Raw genomic sequence first — 6,135 nt, 5'->3', positions numbered from 1 at the left:
ATATTACACATAAAAATCTGAATGTTGGGCTGGGGTTGTGGCTCAGTGGTAGAGCGCTCACCTAGCACATGCATGGCCCTGGGTTCAATCCTTAGCACCACATAAAAATAAATAAAATAAAAGTATTGTGTCTAACTACAACGAAAAAATAAATATTTTTTATAAAATCGGAATGTCTCCTTTGTCCTGAAAAACACGAATATATGGCCATTTTAGGTCTGCCATCCTCTTCATCTACAATCAGTAGGAGCCAAGTGGCAGATATAACCTTTAAGGAGAGCAATCACTGTCCAGTTTGCCACACTTCTCACCACTCCTATTGTTTCTCAATAATGAGAACAAACTCTAAATACCATTTATTATTGTGCTTGTACTGTTATTTTCCTTATAGTAGAATTAAGAGGATCATGAAATATATTCTATATTCATCTTTGTATTATAATTTGGAGCTAAATAAAATCTCAAGAAATCTGCCTGTATCCTAAGTGTCCAGGTTTCAATTCAAAATCACTCATCATACCAAGAACTAAAAATCTCAGGCTGAAAAAAGAAAAGACAAAAAAATACTCACACTGAGGTGAAAAAGAGGTTTGATTAATCTGACAAAGATTTTGAAGTAGCCATCCCAAAATACCTCTACTAGAAATTACAAAACTAGTTGAAATTAATAAATAGAAAGTCTTGGGCTAGGGTTGTGGCTCAGTGGTAGAGCACTTGCCTGGCATGTGCGAGGCCCTGGGTTTGATTCTTATCACCACATATAAATAAATAAAATAAAGGTCCACTGACAAATAAAAAAAATAAAAAGAAAAAAATTAAAAAAATAGAAAGTCTTAGCAAAGAAATAACATAAAGAAAAATCAAATAGATATTTCTGAACTGGAAAATAAACAGAAATCTCAGTAGATAGGTTTACCAGCAGAATGGAGGGGACAGAGGAAGAATCAGTGAATCGGAATAGAGAACAATAGAAATTTCACAATCTGAACAATAGAAATTAGACTGGGAGGAAGAAAGAGCAAAACGTCAGATACCTGTGTAACTATAACAAAAGTCTAATATTTGTGTCATCAGAGTCTTGGAGGAAGAGGAGAAGGAAGGTGGGCCTGAAAAAGTACTCAGAGAAAAAATGTCAGAAAAGTCCCCAAATTTGGCAAAATAAACATATAGATTCAAGAAGCTAAGAAATCCCCAAACAGAATAAACCCAGAAAAATCCATAACAAAATTCATCAGATTACAAATTTTTAAAATGAATGGCAAAGAACTAATATCTTGAAAGCAGCAAGAGAGGAAAACAATTCCAACAGATATTTCTCCTCAAAACCCATGAAAGGCAGAAAGAAGTGGTGCAACATTTTTCAAGTTCTGAAAGAAAACTTTCAGCCAAGAATCCTTTATACAGTACAAATATCTTTTGAGAATGAAGAAGAAATTGACATCTTTTCAAATGAAGAAAAAAAGTTTGTTGTTAGCAGATCTATCTAAAATAATGGCTAAAGGAATTTATCCAAACAGGATGAAAGTGATAAAAAGAAAGAATCTTGGAATAACCGGAAGAAAGAAAGAACATAGTGAGCAAAAATACGAATAGGTACTATAGACCTTCCTCCTCTTGAGTCTTTGAGATTATGAGCATGTGCATTCAACAAGTATTCCAATACCATCATCGAAAGTTAGATGTTGAGCCTGCAGCTCTGGGTGACCATTGTGTAGTTTTTATTCTTCTCCTCTACCCCCAAAGCATGACATAGAGTTAATCTAATAGAAGTGGAGTTTGTGGCCCTGCCTTAGGGTCAAAGGGTTATCAAATAACCCACAGGAGGGGGACAGCCAGTCCAGGAGAGTCCGCAACAGCAGTGTTGATTGGCATTGGAGAGTCAAATCCTGCCCTAGATTATAGCTCCTGTCCCTGTGGCCTGTCAGAAGAACATGGTGTTCTGGCCAAAGCCCATCAGTTTCAGGCCCACATTCTTTATATGTGGGTCTCCCACTTGTGATAAGTTTCAGTGTGGAGCCTTAGTTTAAGGTCTTCCTTTCAGCCTTAATATTTTTATTTTCTTGCTTTCTCACACTTTCATTCTATCATTTTCATTTTCAGGGAAAAAGTAACATAAATAAACTTCATGGTAAATTGTTTCTGGGACTTTAAATTGCTGGCAGACCCAAAAGGGACCACTAATTGGTTGAAGGAAATGCAATGGTCCTTTCTTTTTTGGATATGATTGTGGCAATGCCTAAGGGAACCTGAAATTGACAAAGTGTTGACAGAAACTGCTTTGGCTGGATAAAAAGGGTATTATTAAAAAAATTATTGTGGTTAAGATCACTTGATGGTTAAATCTGCCCTTATAACAAATTAAGTGTATAATACATTGGTGTTGATTATAGGTACATGTTATACTGAAGATCTTTAAAGTTTATTCTTTTTTCTTGACTTAAACTTTATACCTGTTGATTAGTAAATCCCCATTTACTACTCATACTGTCACTGGCAACCACCTTTCTACTTTTTGAGTCTATGAATTTGACTATTTTAGACACTTATAGTGAGCAATTTTAAACAACCAAGTATGGGTTAAAACTCAATTCTGCTCAACCAAAGAGGAAGTGTGCAGCATTTTCTATCCGGGCAGTGTAGTCTACATGAATTTTTTCTTAAGGAAGACTGACTCTGGCTTCTCGTTCATGCCTTCATGATCTACCTCACACCTACTCTGCCCTAACTCTACTCTGCCTCGCCTCCACTTCATCCTGGGGAGTCGCTTTCTCCCCTACCTCTTTGCACATATCTCTGTTGGAGTCTGCATCATTTCGTATCGTCTTGTCCACTGGACTGTGGCAGTGGGCTCTTGTACTTTCAGGGGTTGATTTGGTGTTGGGCATGTGGTAAGAACTCAATAAATTCTCACTAGATTAACAAATGAATAAATCTATACTCACTGTTGCAGTGATAAAAATGTTACCCAACATATCAGTGTTAGCAAAGAGGGATTAAAAAATGCAAGGCAAGACTTCTAGAAAATGGAACAAATAGCACTTAAAAAAATTCCTTCTGGAGAAGATGTACTTTAACTATTCCTTCCCTGGACATTATGTGAAACACAAACATAAAAAGATGAAAAGTTGGAGAAAAGACAGACTGGGTCAGACCTTGGGACCTAGGGCAGTTTATGGTGAACTCTTCAGGTTTTCTTTCTGTCTCATATATTCCAGACTCATTGTAGCAGAAGTTGGCAACAGGAATGTGCAGAGATGAAAAAACTTCATCAAATATCTGCTCTTTAATCAAGGGGCCAGGAAAAGAGCAGCCTCACAAGACAGAAATCTTTTTTTTAAAATTTTTTTTATGTGGTGCTGAGGATCGAACTCAGTGCCTCACACATGGGAGGTAAGCGCTCTACCACTGAACCATAGCCCCAGCCACCAAGACAGAAATCTTTTTTTTTTTTTTGAGAGAGAGAGAGAATCTTTTTTTGTAGATGGACACAACACAATGCATTTATTTATTTATTTATTTATGTGGTGCTGAGAATCCAACCCGGTCCCGCCCATGCTAGGCGAGTGCTCTACAGCTGAGCCACAATCCCAGCCCAGACAGAAATCTTTTATATGGTAATTACTCATCTCCAGTGAAACACCACCAAAACTATGTACCTCACTACCCCTCACCAAGTCAGCAAAAACCAAGTGGGGATCATTGACTTCTACTCATTCTGGACTTCGTCTTCCCAAGTCCTCTGCTGGGGGCTGGGACCTTCCTGTTAAGTGGTAGGGAGCTACCTGGCCCCAAGAGGAAACACAGGGAACAGTAATGTGTCCCCCTTACCTTCTTGGTCTGGAATTATCTATAGAGGTCCAGTGGGAGCTAGACCTACCACCTCTGCCTAGCAGTAATGCAGGGCCTTCTCCCTGTGGTTGTCAGTGGAGCTGAGCGGGAAAGTCCAAGTCCACCCGCACCTGGCAGTAACGACTGGGGTCTCCTCTTCTCTTGCAGGAGCAACCCCAGAAGCAGCCAGCTAAAACACAAGGTTTTAAATCTGATTTGCTACACAGTAACTTTGTGGTTTTTATATGAAGGAGATGTTTCCAGTTAAGGGTTCACCCATTTTTCCCCCAGCAAATGTTTATTGCATACCTATCATGTGCCAGGTTCAGGGGCATGGAGGATAGAGCTAAGAACCAGACAGACATAAACATAGTCTCTGCCCATGAAGAACTTACAGTCTAACAGGGAAGGCAAATTTCACAGAAATGAATAATTTATAGCACAATGAAACAATTAAAGTGCTATTAAGTAGTGCAGAGTTGGATGGGAGAATATCCCATCATTAATCTTTCGATGAATATTTTGTATATTCAAAAGCTCCATGGACTCAAAGAGAAACACATACCCAGGAACCAGACACTATCCTCTCTTCCATTCTGGTGACTGACACTTCCATCCCTTTAGTAAAAAAAATTGGTCAAGAAAGGGAATCCAAGATTCTATGATTCACTGAGTGTATTAGTCAGCTTTTGGTCATTATAATAAAATGCCTGTCATAGCCTTCTTAAAAGGAAAGAGGTTTATTTACCTGATGGTTTTTAGAGGTTCAAGAACTGCATTGGTGCAGTTCTGGTGAGCCCTATGGTGGATGATGGATGGTGGATAGTGGGTGGTGATGGCATTGGTGTGAGCTTATGTTGGGACAATGATCACAGGCTTCAACCAGAAAGCAGATGGGGTGAAGGGAGGTTGAACATGGGGCCAGTCTTTCTCCTTTCTTTTTCTATTTATGACAACCCTTTCAGAAGAACTCCCAAAGTCACACAAGAAATACTTTATTCTCCTCCTCCCTCATTGTGCTAAGATTTTCTCACTAGGCCCTGCCTTCCAGAAATTCTAGCCACCTCCCACCAGCTCCACCATGAGGACCAAGCTTTTAATAACAATGGATCCTTTGGGAACTCTTCAACCACACCCAAATCAGAGCAGAGAGTATCTGTTTATAAAATGCATTCTCACAATGCTTTAGCTAGAAATGTTCAGAATCACAATATGGCAAGCTGTCTTCCTTAATAGCTAAAAGTCTTTGAGTATGTAAAATATTCGAAAGCTTATACTGTCTGCACTAGCCTCATCTATATTTTTCAGTTTTCATCCACATAATTAACTGGTTTACTTGTAAATTGTACACATGAATGACTAAATTCTTTTCTTAGCAAAAGGGGCATCTACTATGTGCCAGACACTGTACCAGACCCTAAGGACATAGAGGTGAGGAAGAAAGACATCAAGGATTGAAATTTTTTTTTTTGAACATGACAAAAAAGTTTATTTCTTGCTTACAAAGAGAAAGCTTTGCATGGGAGTGCTGTCCAGGGTAGTTGTCCTCCAGGTGTGAGCTCTGCTTCTATCTTTTTTTTTCCCATTTTTTTTTATTGGTTGTTCAAAACATTACAAAGCTCATGATATATCATCTTTCATACATTTGACTCAATTGGGTTATGAACTCCCATTTTTACCCCAAATACAAATTGCAGAATCACATCGGTTACACACTCACATTTTTACATAATGGCATATTAGTGACTGTTGTATTCTGCTACTTTTCCTATCCCCTACTATCCCCCCTCCCCTCCCCTCCCATCTTCGCTCTCTACCTCATCTGCTGTTGTTCAATTCTCTCCCTTGTTTCCCCCCCCTTTCCCCTCACAACCTCTTATATGTAATTTTGTGTAACATTGAGGGTCTCCTACCATTTCCATATGCTTTCTCTTCTCTCTCCCTTTCTCTCCCCCCACTCTTCTTTGTTTAATGTTAATCTTTTCCTCATGCTCTTCCTCCCTGTTCTGTTCTTAGTTGCTCTCTTTATATCAAAGAAGACATTTGGCATTTGTTTTTTAAGGATTGGCTAGCTTCGCTTAGCATAATCTGCTCTAATGCCATCCATTTCCCTGCAAATTCTGTGATTTTGTCATTTTTTAGTGCTGCATAATACTCCATTGTGTATAGATGCCACATTTTTTTTATCCATTCATCTATTGAAGGGCATCTAGGTTGGTTCCACAGTCTAGCTATTGTGAATTGTGCCGCTATGATCATTGATGTGGCAGTATCCCTATAGTACGCTCTTTTAAGATCCTCAGGGAA

This window comes from Marmota monax, unplaced genomic scaffold, assembly GCF_021218885.2.
Source record: "Marmota monax isolate L192 unplaced genomic scaffold, Marmota_monax_Labrador192_F-V1.1 WCK01_AAM20220418_F8-fsc00037, whole genome shotgun sequence".
NCBI classification, from domain to species: domain Eukaryota; kingdom Metazoa; phylum Chordata; class Mammalia; order Rodentia; family Sciuridae; genus Marmota; species Marmota monax.
This window is presented reverse-complemented; position numbering follows the sequence as displayed.